Source organism: Schistocerca serialis, chromosome 9, assembly GCF_023864345.2.
Source record: "Schistocerca serialis cubense isolate TAMUIC-IGC-003099 chromosome 9, iqSchSeri2.2, whole genome shotgun sequence".
In the NCBI taxonomy this organism is placed as follows: Eukaryota; Metazoa; Arthropoda; class Insecta; order Orthoptera; family Acrididae; genus Schistocerca; species Schistocerca serialis.
The window spans coordinates 263,624,144-263,642,767 of NC_064646.1; the positions used below are offsets into that span (position 1 = coordinate 263,624,144).

General features: G+C 45.4%; 1 non-coding gene across 1 annotated transcript; it reads right to left on the minus strand.

The window, feature by feature from the left end:
• Window positions 1-3,993: 3,993 nt before the first annotated feature.
• Window positions 3,994-4,068, minus strand: Trnat-ugu (transfer RNA threonine (anticodon UGU)). The gene has a single exon. It is a non-coding gene; the product is annotated as a tRNA-Thr (tRNA).
• Between the last annotated feature and the right edge of the window lie 14,556 nt (window positions 4,069-18,624).

Sequence of the window (18,624 nt, forward strand, 5' to 3'; positions counted from 1 at the left end):
TCCGGCGTTGGAGTGGCGTGCAGGACTTACTGTCCGTTTCGAAACCAGACGACCAGCACATATTTTCCTTGGCAGTTACCGGATTTACGATAAGGTTTTTCTTTTTTCATATATAATCGAGCGCACGGAGAGGCGCGCTTTACTTTGCGCTGCTACCCAGTGCCGTCTAGCCGCTCTAGTGCGCAACACCCGGCGGCAAAGCCCCGCGCTTTAATTACTGGAACAATGTACACTGCAACAGCCATCCGTGTATTTTATTAGCAAATAAATTGGGACGGGGAATTTCAGCAGTGCGTTCAATCATTGCTGCATAAATTGGCTGGTAGGACAAAGTGCGGTTAATTACTGGTACAGAATAAACTGATATTCCAGTCACACGTTTTGCTACCGAATAAATCATGCTCGCGTACTTAGAAAGCGAGCGGTAACACTCAAAATTCTATTTTTAACTGTCTCCTATGCACACTCGCACGATTTTCCGTGTTGATGTAGTATTTACTACAGTGTTCGCCAATATGCTCTACATACAACATGTTAGAAGTGTAAATACAGAGTCATTCAAAATGATGTAGACACTGTCACGCGATTTTAAAAAAATGTCTGTATTGTGGTAAGTATTATACGATTAAAGGTGTGGATAAAGCAACTCGATAAGTTTTTCTTCACAGTGATCTCCAGTAACAGGGTTTAGAAATCAACGATGAATGCATTTCGTGTGATGTTCTTCAAGAGCGACTCCGCAACTGCAGTTCGTCATAAACTGAGAACAACATTTAACACAGGCAGTCCATTTACCAGTGGGCACAAAAATTTAGGAAGCGGAATGTATTTAAAAAGCAAAAGGACTGGGTGACCACCAACATCTGAGGTTAGGGTTGAAAGGGTCAAGGAAAAATTCCTCACTGGATTACAGATTGGATGTATGGAGTGTGGTCCTTGAGCTGCGTTTTTCTATACATACACTCATATACTATATTAGCTCAAGATGACATTTTGACAGTCGCTTGAAAGTCTCTATATTTTATACTCCAGCATGTCCGTTCCACCACTAGGTTGTTTGGGAATAGTGGCTTCATTTAGTTAACATTTTTTTGCATTCCGTCATTAACAGCTGCAGATTCTAAATGCGTCTGCGTCTGTCATTGACGTGTGTGCTAGACTCCTGAGTCATCTGAACAGAATATTATTATCCACCCAGCACGTACGAGGGCAAAGAGTAAGTTCTCGTTCTGGCACAAAGACGACGTTTATTTCGAAATATTTTTATTTTTACTGTGAAAAAGTTTTATACTTTTATTTTTCCATCACAAGCGCACATTTTTTTTACAGAATGACTAGTTTCGATCACATTCGATAATCTTCGTATCTTTTTACTTGCGTAAATAACCCGTCGTGTCTGTATCAGAACTGCACACCAGAATACAATGACAGTATTCCGATACATACGCAATGATTTGCTTACGCATATACGAGGGCTTGATGAGAAGTAATGCCCCCGAATTTTTATGTGAATGTTCTTATGACTCTTTAATTAAAATAAACGTTATGAATAGTCTACATTTTTAGTCTTCACGTCTACATATTTCTTAACATAATCACCCTGGCGGCGAAAACATTTCTCGCAACGAAAGATCTGTTTGTTGACAGAGACCACAACTTCAGCTGTGCTTCCACCGCTCCGTCATTGTCAAATTTAAATCCTCGTAGAAGTTCTTTAAGGTTTTGAAGCGAAAACCGGATTGTACCAACTCAGGACTACATGGAGGATGAGCGAAGATAGTAAACCTAAGACGTCGGATTATTGGTTGGTTGGTTGTTTTAAGGGAGGAGACCAGACAGCGAGGTCATCGGTCTCATCGGATTAGGGAAGGACGGGGAAGGAATTCGGCCGTGTCCTTTGAAAGGAACCATCCCGGTATTTGCCTGGAGCGATTTAGGGAAATCACGGAAAACCTAAATCAGGATGCCTGTACGCGGGATTGAACCGTCGTCCTCCCGAATGCGAGTCCAGTGTCTAACCATCGGATTATTGCAGATGTTGCAGCGACGTGTGTCGTTCGGGATTGACGGCCACGCGGACTGACCGCACGGTTTAAGGCGCCATGTCACGGATTGCGCGGCCCCTCCCACCGGAGGTTCGAGTCCTCCCTGGGGCATGAGTGAGTGTGTTGTTCTTAGCATTAATTAGTTTAAGTAATGTGTAAGTCTAGGGTCCGAAGAGCTCAGCAGTTTCGTCTCTTAGGAATTCACACACACATTTGAACATTTGGGGCTGTCATGCTGAAGGAGGGAGTGCTGCATGTGTGGACAAAATCTTCGACTTCGAAATTCGATTACAGCGCCCTGTTTCTCACGCGTTGGCATAGTCACGTTACGCACCACCACGATACACGCTACAATCCGGAGCCCTCTAGCGGCAGAGGGCTGCAAATACGTAGACACGAAGAATAAAGATAGAAAATGTTGATACAGTTTGTTTCATTTAAAACTTCTAAAAGTTTTTACATAAAATATTCTGAGGCATTACTTTTCAGCATGCCATCGTACATACATTTGAAGACGATCAAATGTGATCGAAACTATTCATACTGTTAAAAAAGGTACTACTGAGACGGAAAAATAAACGATATATGAAACTTTTAACATCAATGCAGTCATTGAAATCTATTTCAACGAAAGTGTCGACCAACGTATTTTTATTAGGTCGTTGATTTTGCACAACAACGTAAGTCTGGCGTAAAAACATGACTTTTTTAATGTAGTCATCTTGTGTGTATGTTATGTTAAAGTGCATAAACGGAACCATCATGCCATAAAATTGTCTCATCAAATTACCTTCCATTCGGAAAACTGGAATGCACCCCATGACTGTGATATGATTTTCAAAATGGTAAAGAGCAGCAATCATTCGTCGTTTCCGTTCTAGTTTTATTGGAGCAAATCCACATTTCGGCTAGTAAATAGCCATTATCAATGCAGTATTTCACAGCTGTTATGAACTGAAACCCCAAAGTAACTGGTATAGGCATGCGTATTCAAATACAGAGATATGTAAACAGGCAGAATACAGCGCTGCGATCGGCAACGTCTATGTAAGATAATAAGTGTCTGACGTAGTTTTTAGATCGGTTACTGCTCCTTCAAGGGCAGGTTATCAAGATTTAAGTGAGTTTGAACGTGGTGTTATAGTCGGCGCACGAGCGATGGGACACAGCATCTCCGAGGTAGTGATGACGTGGGGATTTTCCTGTACGATCATTTTATGAGTGTACCGTGAATATCAGGAATGCGGTAAAACATCAAATCTCCGACAGCGCTGCCGCCGAAAAAAGATCCTGTAAGAATGGGATCAACGACGACTGAAGAGAATCGTTCAACGTGGCAGAAGTGCAACCCTCCGCAAATTGCTACAGATTTCAACGCTGGACCATCAAAGGTGTCAGCGTGCGAAGCATCCAACGAAACATCATCGATACGGGCTTTCGGAGCCGAGGGCCCCACCATTGTTCCCTTGATCAATGCACGACACAAAATCTTACGCCTCGCCTGGGCCCGTCAACGCCAGCATTGGACTGTTGATGACTGGAAACATGTTGCCTGATCGGACGAGTCTCTTTTCGTATTGTGTTGAGCGGATGGACGTGTGCGGGTATGGAGACAACCTCAGCAGGTGGAGGCTCTGTAATGGTGTGGGCCGTGAGCAGTTGGAGTGATACTTCTAGATACGACTCCGTCAGGTGACACGCACGTGAGCATCCTGTCTTATCACCTGCATACGTTCAGGTTCATTGTGCATTCCGACGGACTTGAGCAATACCAGTAGGACAAAGCGACACACCAAACGTCCAGAACTGCTACAGTGCTCCAGAAACTCTCTGCTGAGTTTAAACAATTCCGATGGTCACCAACATGAACATTATTGAACATATCTGGGATGAAATGATAATTAAATGGACCGTTGATGTACTTCATTGGGGACATGTTGAAAATGTGTGCCCCGACCGGGACTCTAACCCGGGATCTCCTGCTTACATGGCAGACGCTCTATCCATCTGAGCCACCGCGGGCACAGAGGATAGTGCGTCTGCAGGGCCTTATCCCTTGCACGCTCCCCGTGAGATCCACATTCCCAACATGTCCACACCACTACATTCGTAGTGCGCCTGTTTGCAGCTAGGGTGTCCATTTAATTATCATTTCATTTCTAGCAAAGCTGCATGGTAATCCACGGTAACTGTTCTTTCGGGAACAGATACTACCGTCATATATATCTGGGATGGTTGCGTCGTGCTATTCAGAAGAAATCTCCTCCCCCTCGTACTCTTACGGATTTAAGCACAGCCCTGCAGGATTCATCATGGCGTCAGTTCCCTCCAGCACTACTTCAGACAGTAGTCGAGTCCATGCCACGTCGTATTTCGGCTATTCTGCGTGCTCGTGGGGGCGCTACACGATATTAGGCAGCTGTACCAGTTTCTTTGGCTCTTCAGTGTATATGCTCTAGTACGTCTACACCCATTGTTCAGGCTCCTATCACAGGTGTAGATGTACTGTACCATGTGAGCGTTTAGCGAGCATTTGGATGTAACACAAAATGGTGCTGACGATAAAACAGTGTGTTCAAACAAGCACACTAGTACACCACTTAAGAAATTTACAATTCGCTCAAGATTTATTGTTGCAACAGTGCAGGTGGATTATCTGAAATGATTACATTAACAGATCAATAGCACAAGCGGTTCTGACAATGAGGTATGAAGTATCGACCTATGCTGAAACACCCATTAGTATTAGTCTACAACTTTGCTTCCGCCGTTTTGCAATAGACGACAGTAGCGGCAAGTTGGGTTCAGGTGGTTGGTCATAGGTGTAATACAATAAGCTTAGGCATCTGTAAACATAATACCATAAAAATATTAGCCGATTTGTGATTGCATCATATGGTTGTTCTCAATTAAGTACGTCAACTTACGTACCCATATGTGGGAAGTTTTAATTTTCTGCTTTAACATGTAGAGGTCTGCGGCTGTGGCTCTTAAAATGCTTGGTAAGACCAATGGTAAGGGAACTATTAGTGGAAGAACGTGCAGAGAATGTTTCCAACGCCTTAAGAACGGTGATTTTGACGTCGAAGACCGGCATGGTGGTGGAAGACAGAACGTTTTCGGTGCTACTGAAACAGACGAAGACATTCAGAGGACATCATTATCGAAAGTAATTGATGCGTTCGAGGGCAGCACTGAAACACAAACGGCCACAGTACGGCGATAGGCACGTAAAGGTAATTTTGCAGCAGGTCAGTGTTCGACCCCATGTAGCACAACCGTCAAAATGTACATGAAAACGTTGAAATGAGAAGTCCAACCTCCCGCTGAATCTCCATACGCTGCTCTCTCTCTCTGACTACCACCTTTTTCGACCAATGGCACACAGTCTGGCTGACCAGCACTTCCGATCATATGAAAAAGTGCAAAATTGAATCGATTCATGGATACCCACAAAAGGCGCCCAGTTGTTCCACCACGGGATTCGTATGCTATCCGAAAGATGGGAAAATTTAGTGGGCAGCGATGGCCAATACTATGAATCATAATTTTTTTGTAAGTTTTTCACAATAAAGCCCCGAACTTCGAGAAAAAACGGCGGCAGCAAAGTTGTAGACCTATTACATGGTGTAGCCTCCACGGACGGCTATGCAAAAGGTGAGTTTGGCATCAAATCTATCTTACAGATGACGAATCTGTCCCATTATATCACGTATGTGCTCAACTGCTGACAAGTCCGGAGATAGTGTAGGCCAGCGTCGTTTCTGCGAGTGTTGCAGAGAACATTGAGCTTCATGGGCAGTGTGTGGGCGAGAATTATCCTACTGATACAACACATCACTTTTCTGTTGCAATAATGGCAGAAGAACGAGTCTAACAACATTCTGCACATACTGAGTGCTCGTTAGCGTCCACTCCAGAAACACCAAAGATGAACGAGGGTTGTAGCTTATCGCACGCCAGACCATGAGGTATTTGGTGGGCCCAGTGTGTCGTGGACGAATGCGCTCTGCGAGACAACGCTTACCAGGTCTACGTCGTATGCGCAAAAGACCGTCACTTGCGTGCAGGCAGAATCTGCTTTCATCGCTGAAGACGACGGCGTGCCATTCGATCTTCCAAGTGATCCTTTGGCGGCACCAGTCGAGCCGTGCCCGTCGATGCTGCGCTGTGAGTGGAAGACGGACTAGAAGTGTGCGTGCCCGTAGTCCCACTGCTAATAACTGGTTCGCAACAGTTTCTGTTGACAAATATGAGCTCACAAGCCGTCTTATTTTGCTGTGGTAGCTGTACGATCTGCCACTGCTGCCCTTGTTGTTGTGGTCTTCAGTCCTGACACTGTTTTGATGCAGCTCTCCATGCTACTCTATCCTGTGCAAGCTTCTTCATCTCCCAGAACCTACTGCAACCTACATCCTTCTGAATCTGCTTATTGTATTCTTCTCTTGGTCTCCCTCTACGATTTTTACCCTCCACGCTGCCCTCCAGTACTAAATTGGTGATTCCTTGATCCCTCCGAACATGACCTACCAACCGATCCCTTCTTCTAGTCAAGATGTGCCACAAACTCCTCTTCTCCCCAATTCTATTCAATACCTCCTCATTAATTATGTGATATACCCATCTAATCTTCAACATTCTTCTGTAGCACCACATTTCGAAAGCTTCTATTCTCTTCTTGCCTAAACTATTTATCGTCCATGTTTCACTTCCATACATGGCTACACTTCATACAAATACTTTCAGAAACGACTTCCTGACAATTACATCAATACTCGATGTTAACAAATTTCTCTTCTTCAGAAACGCTTTCCTTGCCATTGTCAGTCTACATTTTACATCCTCTCTACTTCGAGCATCATCATTTATTTTGCTCCCCAAATACCAAAACTCCTTTACTACTTTAAGTGTCTCATTTCCTAATCTAATTCCCGCAGCATCACCCAACTTAATTCGACTACATTCCATTATCTTCGTTTGGCTTTTGTTAAAGTTAATCTTATACCCTCCTTTCAAGACACTGTCCATTCCGTTCAACTGCTCTTTCAAGTCCTCTGCTGTCTCTGACAGAATTACAATGTCATCGGCGAACCTCAAAGTTTTTGTTTCTTCTCCATGGATTTTAATACCTACTCCGAACTTTTCTTTCGTTTCCTTTACTGCTTGCTCAATATACAGATTGAATAGCATCGGGGGAAGGCTACAACCCTGTCTCACTCCCTTCCCAACCACTGCTTCCCTTATAACTGCCATCTGGTTTCTGTACAAATTGTAAATAGCCTTTCGCTCCCTGTATTTTACCCCTGCCACCTTCAGAATTTGAAAGAGAGTATTCCAGTCAACATTGTCAGAAGCTTTCTCTAAGTCTACAAATGCTAGAAACGTAGGTTTGCCCTTATAGTACGAGAATCCTGGCTGGCGCCTGTGCTGCTGGGATGTCCAGAACCTCGTCTAAAGGTGTGAGAATGTTCACATGATCACTGATACCAGCATCGTTGCACGACTGACACAGGACTCCAAACATGAGTTGCAGTTCTCCGGAAGGACCATTCCACCACTCGGAAAGCCACAATTTGACCCTTTTCAAACTCTCTCTGTTGGCTATAGGAAGCACGAGTGCATTTTCGTGGCACAGCTGCCTGCTTACTTCATACGTTGGCACCACGCTGAGCCTTCTAGCTGAGAGCACTCTATATGAAAGGGTAGAAACAGATGACGCTCTCATAGCTAAGCCACTACACTCTCTGTTGGCGTCCGCGTTGGAACCTTTATCAGTACCTTTACTACGTCATCGGATCAAACAAAATCTTTCCAGATGTACTAATTTATTTATCCGGCAATGTACTATACGAAGCACAATTCGTGAAAAACGCATGCATAATTACTTGTACAAGATTTCAAGATGTAGTGCTTTGGCAAAACGTCCAGCAAAGTCTCCAATGAAAAAATATAGTGACAGAATGGCACAAAATCGTAATCGTACGAAGACGTTTCGAACATAAATTTTAATGAAACTTTCTGGCAGATTAAAACTGTGCGCCGGACCGAGAACTGTGTGTTTCGCGGGCTAGTGCTCTACCAACTGATCTACCCAAGCACGGCTCACGACCCGTTCTCACAGTTTCAATTCCGCCACTACCTAGTCTCTTAATGTAAATATTTTCAAAATGGTTCAAATGACTCTAAGCACTATGGAACTTATCTGACGTCATTAGTCCCCTAGACTTAGAACTACTTATACCTAACTAACTCTAGGACAACACACACAACCATGACCGAGGCAGGATTCGAACCTACGACCGCAGCAGCAGCGCGGTTCCGGACTGAAGAGCCTAGAACCGCTCGGTCACAGAGGCCGGCCTAAATATTTTCCTTTCCAGTTTTTTCCCCACCCTGGACTTTCGATAATAGTCGTACGTGTGGTACTGAGTAAAATGCTTTTCGGATGCCGATCCACGCGGAGGGCATACCAAAATTGGTATCACAAACGTAAACACCGAGAATGTGCATAATACAGCATTGGACGAATGGCGGTCCGAAGTGGACTAATGGTGGTTAAAAGTCTGCCAAAACAAGAACGGTAAAAGACTGTTGCGTGAGAAGTTGACTATGGGAAAACTTTGTGCGAGACTGGTGCCGCATTTGGAGAACGATAACTAATGGCAAACGCGAAAAATGAATTTTCAACAACGTGTGCTCCCTGCCGCCGAGTGTGCTCCCTGCCGCCGTTGGATGAGCAGCTGCAGCAGCAGCTCCTAGCTCACTCATTTGTTACATAGTTTAATTCTTAATTTCTTTGCGTGTTTTTGGTACTTGCATTGTTTAATTCACAAATTTCGGGCGTATTATAGTATTTGAGAGTTGTAGCATCGCGTTTTAGTACCTGAATAGTGTAAATTCGCGTAGTCGTTTGTCTTCTGTTTTTGTTTTGAACGGCCAGTGGCGGTTGGTCACAGTTAGTGTGCTCCCTGCCGCCGTTGGATAAGCAGCTGCAGCAGCAAGTCGTATACTCCTAGCTCACTCATTTGTTACATAGTTTAATTCTTAATTTCTTTGCGTGTTTTTGGTACTTTCATTGTTTAATTCATAAATTTCGGGTGTATTATAGTATTTGAGAGTTGTAGCATCGCGTTTTAGTACCTGAATAGTGTAAATTCGCATAGTCTCCTTCCGCCGAAGAGCAGTGTCAGCAGTGCGCAAGTAGCAGCATTACTGCATTTACTAGGCAATCTTGTATTTTAATAACCGTTTAAATTTTGTCGATTTGTTTGCGCTCTCTGTAGATTAGTTCAGACGTTCTTTGCAAAACAGTTTTTAGCATGGATAGGGACTGCAACTGCTGTGTTCGGATGCTGGCTGAGTTGGCATCCCTTCGCTCCCAGCTTCAGGCAGTGTTGGCTTCGGTCACACAGCTTGAGGCTGTTGCCAATGGGCATCACTGTGGGGGTCCGGATGGGGGTTTGTCGGGGACGGCCAGCTCGTCCCACGCATCCCTCGATCGGACTACGACTGTGGTTGCCCGGGATACTGCCCGCATTGAGGCTGATCCCTCACCTGTGGTAGAGTGGGAGATCGTCTCAAGGTGTGGCAGGGGGCGAAAGACATTCCGGAGGGCTGAACAGAAGGCCTCTCCAGTTTGTCTGACGAACCGGTTTCAGGCTCTGTCTCAGGCTGATACTGATCTTCGGCCTGACATGGCTGCTTGTCCTGTTCCAGAGGTTGCCCCTCAGTCTGCAAGATCCGGGCGGTCGCAGAGGGTGGGCTTACTGGTAGTTGGGAGCTCCAAAGTCAGGCGCGTAATGGGGCCCCTTAGGGAAATGGCAGCAAGAGAGGGGATGAAAACCAATGTGCACTCCGTGTGCATACCGGGGGGAGTCATTCCAGATGTGGAAAGGGTCCTTCCGGATGCCATGAAGGGTACAGGGTGCACCCATCTGCAGGTGGTCGCTCATGTCGGCACCAATGATGTGTGTCGCTATGGATCGGAGGAAATCCTCTCTGGCTTCCGGCGGCTATCTGATTTGGTGAAGACTGCCAGTCTCGCTAGCGGGATGAAAGCAGAGCTCACCATCTGCAGCATCGTCGACAGGACTGACTGCGGACCTTTGGTACAGAGCCGAGTGGAGGGTCTGAATCAGAGGCTGAGACGGTTCTGCGACCGTGTACGCTGCAGATTCCTCGACTTGCGCCATAGGGTGGTGGGGTTTCGGGTTCCGCTGGATAGGTCAGGAGTCCACTACACGCAACAAGCGGCTACACGGGTAGCAGGGGTTGTGTGGCGTGGGCTGGGCGGTTTTTTAGGTGAGATGGCCTTGGGCAAGTACAGAAAGGGCAACAGCCTCAACGGGTGCGGGGCAAAGTCAGGACATGCGGGGACCAAGCAGCAATCGGTATTGTAATTGTCAACTGTCGAAGCTGCGTTGGTAAAGTACCAGAACTTCAAGCGCTGATAGAAAGCACCGAAGCTGAAATCGTTATAGGTACAGAAAACTGGCTTAAGCCAGAGATAAATTCTGCCGAAATTTTTACAAAGGTACAGACGGTGTTTAGAAAGGATAGGTTGCATGCAACCGGTGGTGGAGTGTTCGTCGCTGTTAGTAGTAGTTTATCCTGTAGTGAAGTAGAAGTGGATAGTTCCTGTGAATTATTGTGGGTGGAGGTTACACTCAACAACCGAGCTAGGTTAATAATTGGCTCCTTTTACCGACCTCCCGACTCAGCAGCATTAGTGGCAGAACAACTGAGAGAAAATTTGGAATACATTTCACATAAATTTTCTCAGCATGTTATAGTCTTAGGTGGAGATTTCAATTTACCAGATATAGACTGGGACACTCAGATGTTTAGGACGGGTGGTAGGGACAGAGAATCGAGTGACATTATACTGAGTGCACTATCCGAAAATTACCTCGAGCAATTAAACAGACAACCGACTCGTGGAGATAACATCTTGGACCTACTGATAACAAACAGACCCGAACTTTTCGACTCTTTAAGTGCAGAACAGGGAATCAGTGATCATAAGGCCGTTGCAGCATCCCTGAATATGGAAGTTAATAGGAATATAAAACAAGGGAGGAAGGTTTATCTGTTTAGCAAGAGTAATAGAAGGCAGATTTCAGACTACCTAACAGATCAAAACGAAAATTTCTGTTCCGACACTGACAATGTTGAGTGTTTATGGAAAAAGTTAAAGGCAATCGTAAAATGCGTTTTAGACAGGTACGTGCCGAGTAAAACTGTGAGGGACGGGAAAAACCCACCGTGGTACAACAACAAAGTTAGGAAACTACTGCGAAAGCAAAGAGAGCTTCACTCCAAGTTTAAACGCAGCCAAAACCTCTCAGACAAACAGAAGCTAAACGATGTCAAAGTTAGCGTAAGGAGGGCTATGCGTGAAGCGTTCAGTGAATTCGAAAGTAAAATTCTATGTACCGACTTGACAGAAAATCCTAGGAAGTTCTGGTCTTACGTTAAATCAGTAAGTGGCTCGAAACAGCATATCCAGACACTCCGGGATGATGATGGCATTGAAACAGAGGATGACACGCGTAAAGCTGAAATACTAAACACCTTTTTCCAAAGCTGTTTCACAGAGGAAGACCGCACTGCAGTTCCTTCTCTAAATCCTCGCACAAACGAAAAAATGGCTGACATCGAAATAAGTGTCCAAGGAATAGGAAAGCAACTGGAATCACTCATCAGAGGAAAGTCCACTGTACCTGACGGGATACCAATTCGATTCTACACAGAGTACGCGAAAGAACTTGCCCCCCTTCTAACAGCCGTGTACCGCAAGTCTCTAGAGGAACGGAGGGTTCCAAATGATTGGAAAAGAGCACAGGTAGTCCCAGTCTTCAAGAAGGGTCGTCGAGCAGATGCGCAAAACTATAGACCTACATCACTGACGTCGTTCTGTTGTAGAATTTTAGAACATTTTTGTTGCTCGAGTATCATGTCGTTTTTGGAAACCCAAAATCTACTATGTAGGAATCAACATGGATTCCGGAAACAGCGATCGTGTGAGACCCAACTCGCTTTATTTGTTCATGAGACCCAGAAAATATTAGATACAGGCTCCCAGGTAGATGCTATTTTTCTTGACTTCCGGAAGGCGTTCGTTACAGTTCCGCACTGTCGCCTGATAAACAAAGTAAGAGCCTACGGAATATCAGACCAGCTGTGTGGCTGGATTGAAGAGTTTTTAGCAAACAGAACACAGCATGTTGTTATCAATGGAGAGACGTCTACAGACGTTAAAGTAACCTCTGGCGTGCCACAGGGGAGTGTTATGGGACCATTGCTTTTCACAATATATATAAATGACCTAGTAGATAGTGTCGGAAGTTCCATGCGCCTTTTCGCGGATGATGCTGTAGTATACAGAGAAGTTGCAGCATTAGAAAATTGTAGCGAAATGCAGGAAGATCTGCAGCGGATAGGCACTTGGTGCAGGGAGTGGCAACTGTCCCTTAACATAAACAAATGTAATGTATTGCGAATACATAGAAAGAAGGATCCTTTATTGTATGATTATATGATAGCGGAACAAACACTGGTAGCAGTTGCTTCTGTAAAATATCTGGGAGTATGCGTGCGGAACGATTTGAAGTGGAATGATCATATAAAATTAATTGTTGGTAAGGCGGGTACCAGGTTGAGATTCATTGGGAGAGTGCTTAGAAAATGTGGTCCATCAACAAAGGAGGTGGCTTACAAAACACTCGTTCGACCTGTACTTGAGTATTGCTCATCAGTGTGGGATCCGTACCAGATCGGTTTGACGGAGGAGATAGAGAAGATCCAAAGAAGAGCGGCGCGTTTCGTCACAGGGTTGTTTGGTAACCGTGATAGCGTTACGGAGATGTTTAATAAACTCAAGTGGCAGACTCTGCAAGAGAGGCGCTCTGCATCGCGGTGTAGATTGCTCGCTAGGTTTCGAGAGGGTGCGTTTCTGGATGAGGTATCGAATATATTGCTTCCCCCTACTTATACCTCCCGAGGAGATCACGAATGTAAAATTAGAGAGAATAGAGCGCGCACGGAGGCTTTCAGACAGTCGTTCTTCCCGCGAACCATACGCGACTGGAACAGGAAAGGGAGGTAATGACAGTGGCACGTAAAGTGCCCTCCACCACACACCGTTGGGTGGCTTGCGGAGTATAAATGTAGATGTAGATGTAGATGTTTGGAGCACTTCAGAACCGACTAGCTAGTCCGTTAAATGTACCACGTCTGTGTTATGGCCATGCCACATCTGTTATGTGGCGATCATGTAGGTCTACCAGTGGAATTGTGCTCTAACGAACACTTGAAATGCAAGCAATGCTCTAAGAATGAACGTTGACTTTCGAGACCAGTCACCACCAATAAGCTGTACGCAATATGATAATAACGTGAGTAAATAATTACCTAGGTTGTTTCCTTTATATTTGTAGAGGCATTTTTATCAGGAAGTATAATCCGAACTTGAACCAGGAAGGCGGCGGTATGACTGCGACTCCAGAACTGATCGAGTGCGAGTGTGTAGCGCAGCCGGCGAAAATGACGTGTCGCATCTCCCCCCCCCCCCCCTCCTCCCACGCCTTCTGCCAGAATGCACTCCGCTGCCCACAGATGCACTGACTCACATCCTAATCAATAATGTGTCAATTTTCGCACACGAGCGAACCCCTAGTCTCATCTCTGCGCTACTGGACGGCGCGGATACAGGCGAAAACTCCCTGCAGAGTTCATTGTAGTCTTGCTGTAATAGGGATGACACCTATAAATCTTATTTTTACTGCAGTTGATTTCGGTGCGTCATTAAGCAATCTTCACGCAAGCTGATATGATACTGGGTCACACCATTATATACACACCACAACAAAAGTTTGGAATATCGTACAGTTTACTACAATGACTTCTTATAGTACACCAACTGAGGTTTGTGCAGTACCTTATTAACAAAATAAACATAATTCCTTCTGAAAACAAGAACGATTTTGGTTAGTTATAAAAATCATTATATAACAAATCAGGTTCTCTCCTAAGTAAACATCTTGAAAACCTGACGATCATTATGTCCTTTGTAGAGTGTATGTCCTCCCCACACTTGGATGCGTTCTTCCACTCTGCGACGCACGCTCTTGATGAAACAATCAGGTTTATCTTGGGTACGAAGTCCCACTTCTCAATGGCAGCTTCTCTGAGGCCCTGAAGATTAACAAGTGGGTTCAGACGCTGTCCAGTGGCTACCCTCAATAAGTCCAATGCATGCTCAGTTCCATTCGTTTCTGGGGAGTGTGCTGGCCAGTGCATTTGGTTGGTTTTTCATTTTTGGAGGTACGTAGAGACTGCTAGAATACGGTGCGGTCTTGCGTTGTCATCGACTTGGAATAAGTTCCCACCGACTTCAAATGTTCAAATGTGTGTGAAATCTTATGGGACTTAACTGATAAGGTCATCAGTCTCTAAGCTTACACACTACTTAACCTAAATTATCCTAGGGACAAACACACACACACACACACACACACACACACACACACACACACACACACACACACTCGTATGCCCGAGCGAGGACTCGAGAGCCTCCACCGGTACCAGCTGTGCACTGCAGCGCCCTAGACCGCTCGGCTACCACCGACTTCACGTCTGTAGGTACTTACAGTTTGTAGGACCTCTTAGAGGTATCGGGGACCAGTCAAATTGCCGTAGATGAGAATTAGAGGGGTCCGCCGTCCCATATTATTCCCACCCAGAATTGTACACTTCCACCTGCAAACAGATGGATTTCCTGAATGAATCGGTGTTCCTGTTGTCGTCAAGCGCTTTTCCAAACCCTAACACGTCTAGTGGTTGGTCATATACCAGTCTTGGTCTCGTCATCTAACAGACATTACTCCATTCTACAGTGGTCCATGTCGATGTGCCAGATCACAGATCCTTCTGCCGCATCAGTTACAGTGGTTCTGTGCAAAACTTCGCGTTGCTCTTCTGGAATGAAGACCACCCTGATACAATCTTCCACGCACTGTTTGGTCTCAGATACGAATCTCTGTTGCCCGGGAGAAGTTATTTCCAGTATTTCTGGCAGCTGATGTTGGGCGCCTGCGAGCCGACATTTGGAAGAAACAATCCTGCACTGTTATTGTCATACGAGGATCATCACAGTGGGGTCTATCGTTCACATTTCCCATCTCTCTGTACTTTCTCCACACCTCAGACGACTACTTTGAGTGACGGCCTCATCTTACCGTGTACAACCTGATGGAAGTTAAGCCACTATCCTGATCCTGTCAAAGTGTTGTATGCCTTTACGTGGCATGTTACTGCAGTGTTGAACACAAACTGAATGAAGCTGTTATTGATACTGGACTGCTCACGGTGTGCCGCTGCGGCAGCGGTGCGTCTACATGACTGGGAAATGACCACAAAGCTTGCCAGTAATAAACACCGTCCAGTATATGGTATCTAACTCGACAATGCGGCAATTACGTAGATCAGTGAAACCTATAGTATCGGAGACTACATTTTATGGCAGTATTACAAACTTTTGTTGAGCAGTGTATCTCATGGTGGCTGTGAGAAATCACTGTTGGCATGCTGAACCTGCTTCCATGGTTTGGTTTGAACGGTGGCAGCACATCAATTAGACTGTCACGATTCGCACCGTAAACAGAACAGTAAGTTCAGCATTAAGGACAGCGATTTCTCACAACCTCTAAGAAATGTTTAATGATCATCACATTGGATAGTCATATGGTCACCTGGTATCACAGAAGTGCCCTAACGTGGTCTTATCGAACACTGAAATCGATTTCAGCAAAAATTAAACCTATAAATATAGCTGAAGATGTCATCCCTACTACGTCAAGATGTAGAAATAGCTGCCGGCTCATGCTCTATCGGAAGATGGGGACATCATTTTATTCTCCCAGTGTAATAGATATCTGCCCATTACTCATTTACAGAGCGTACAGTTCTGCAGACGAGCCGTTCGACACCGACCGACAGCCGCGTCATCCAAAAAGCCAGTGGCGTCATTTGGAGGAGCATGGGGTCAGTACCATGCTGTCCCATACGTTGTCGGTTTAGCAGGCCTGCTGCCGCTACTTCTCATTCGAGTATCGCCTCAGTTAGCATGACAAGAATAAGTGAACCCATTTACAGTCTTCCCACTAAGGAAAAATCCCTGACAATGCGGGAATGGTTAAAATGGCTCTGAGCACTATGGGACTTAATTCTGAGGTCATCAGTCCCCTAGAACTTAGAACTACTTAAACCTAACTAACCTAAGGACATTACACACACCCATGCCCGAGGCAGGATTCGAACCTGCGACCGTCGCGGTCGCGCGGTTCCAGAATGTAGCGGCTAGAACCGCTCGGCCACCCCGGCCGGCACAATGCGGAAATCGAAACCGGGTCCTCCACATGGCAGCCAGCCACACTCTAGACTCAGCTACGGAGGTAGACTACCCACTTATATGCCCATTATTATTACTGTCGTCATAATGAGGTAGCTCGTAAAAATTCTGGTCCGCCGACTGTTTATTGCTTGTCAGCCTGGGACCATCAGCAGGGAAGGCAGAGATCCAACGAGGAGCGACCCGCTGCGTTACGGGTTAGTCATTAGGGAAGCCCCAGTGCATCATCAGACGCTCATGGGATATGAAATGGCAATTCGTATTAGTGATATATTGTGCATTTCGGAGGCATGTGATGTTAAAATTCCTAAATGGTACGCCCTCACAGATATCAGCCAATGTATTATTTCCTGAGGCATAAATATCGTGAAATGACCACGAATGGAAAATCTGAGAGGTTAGATATCGTATGGAGACTCAGAAAATGCTCTTCGAACTACATTGGGAGAAATATGCCCAAGGCGGCTTGATTTTTCTCTGCAGGCTGTAAAGTATGACGGTTACTCTTCAGGTACGTTTTCACCATGTGACCTGCGTTTAAGGTATAGGACTCATAATCAGTAAAAACCAGATTACTTTTTAATCCAGATATCCAAATTTAGGTGTCACGTAATTGTCCTAAATCATTTAAGGCTAATGGTTCAATTGGCTCTGAGCACTATGGTACTTAACATCTGTGGTCATCAGTCCCCTAGAACTTAGAACTACTTAAACCTAACTAACCTAAGGACATCACACACATCCATGCCCGAGGCAGGATTCGAACCTGCGACCGTAGCGGTCTCGCGGTTCGAGACTGAAGCGCCTAGAACCGCACGGCCACACCGGCCGGCATTTAAGTCTAATGCCGGCTTGATTCATTGTAGATGTCCTCCACTAATTTGTTCCCCAATGTTGCCTCTCCCCCCTTGCCCCCCGCGGTTTATGCTCCATCTGTAGTGACTTCCTTGTCGGCTAATTGTTAAACTGTAATCGTCCTCTCCAAATGAGTAGCTTGTCTCATTTCCACATCGATGAAGAAGTTTTCCCATGTTTGTCAAAAATTAATGGAAATGATTTCTCTCTCCCGTTTATTCCCAATTGGGAACCCCCTCTGTTGTATCCTACCTACTCGTCAATTATGGGGTGCCTAGGAAACTTGCTTTCTCGGATCTCTAGCCAACAGTTCAAGCATATCGTAGTAATGAAGTTTATTACAAAAGGAAATGATTACCCCACTTTGTGTTAAACATATGTGTCGCAAGGAAAGGGCGACAGACAAAATGAGAAAGCTCTTCAGTATAGACAATGCTACATAACACAAGCGAAATAACTAGTCTTGAAGCTATTCTTGAATTATTTGCTGTAGAACTCGCAAAACAGCGCGCGGCTAGTTGGGTTCAGCGCTTATGTTCTCTAAGGCAGAGGGCGCTGCCATCGCGTTGTCGTCCTAGAGAGGGGTCGGTCAGCGTGCAATTGGCTGAGGTCTTCCTCACAGCCCTCTCTGCTCTAACATTTCCGATCGGCGTGCCGGCGCTTGACTTTACGCCGGAACCCTCGTTATCCCCTTACCAGCTCTCTGGTGTTGGCTGAAAAGAAATGCGACTCTATAATGTGGAAAAGCTGGCTCGATTCCTTAGAACTGAGAAAATAAAATAATACTTATATTTCAGTGAGAAAATGGATAGCATCAAGGTCTTTTCCGCTCATGTGATATCAGCCTGGAAGCTCACTGGAGCAGAATTGTCTTCAGCAATGAATCCCGCTTCGAACTGAACCCATATGACCTCTGAAGATGCCCCAGACAGTAATGGGATACCAACCCAACTATCGCCCGACACACAGAATGACAACCAGGAGTGATAGTCTAGGGTAGTGTTTTTCTTCATAGCATGAGACCTTTTGATGTCGCCCGCCGCGCTCTTACAATACAGTAGTACGTCGACGATATTCTACGCCCCGTTTTGTTACTATTCATGGCGAACCATCCTGCGCTTACATTTCAACAAGATAATGGCAGCCCGCACACAGTGAGAGTTTCCATTGCTTTCTTCGTACTTTCCAGACCCTACCTTGGTGAGCAAGGTCGCTGGATCTCTCCCCAATTGAGAACGTTTGAAGTAATATGGACAGGGATTTCCAACCAGCTCGTCGATCTAACGCGCCAGATGGACAGAATTTGGCATT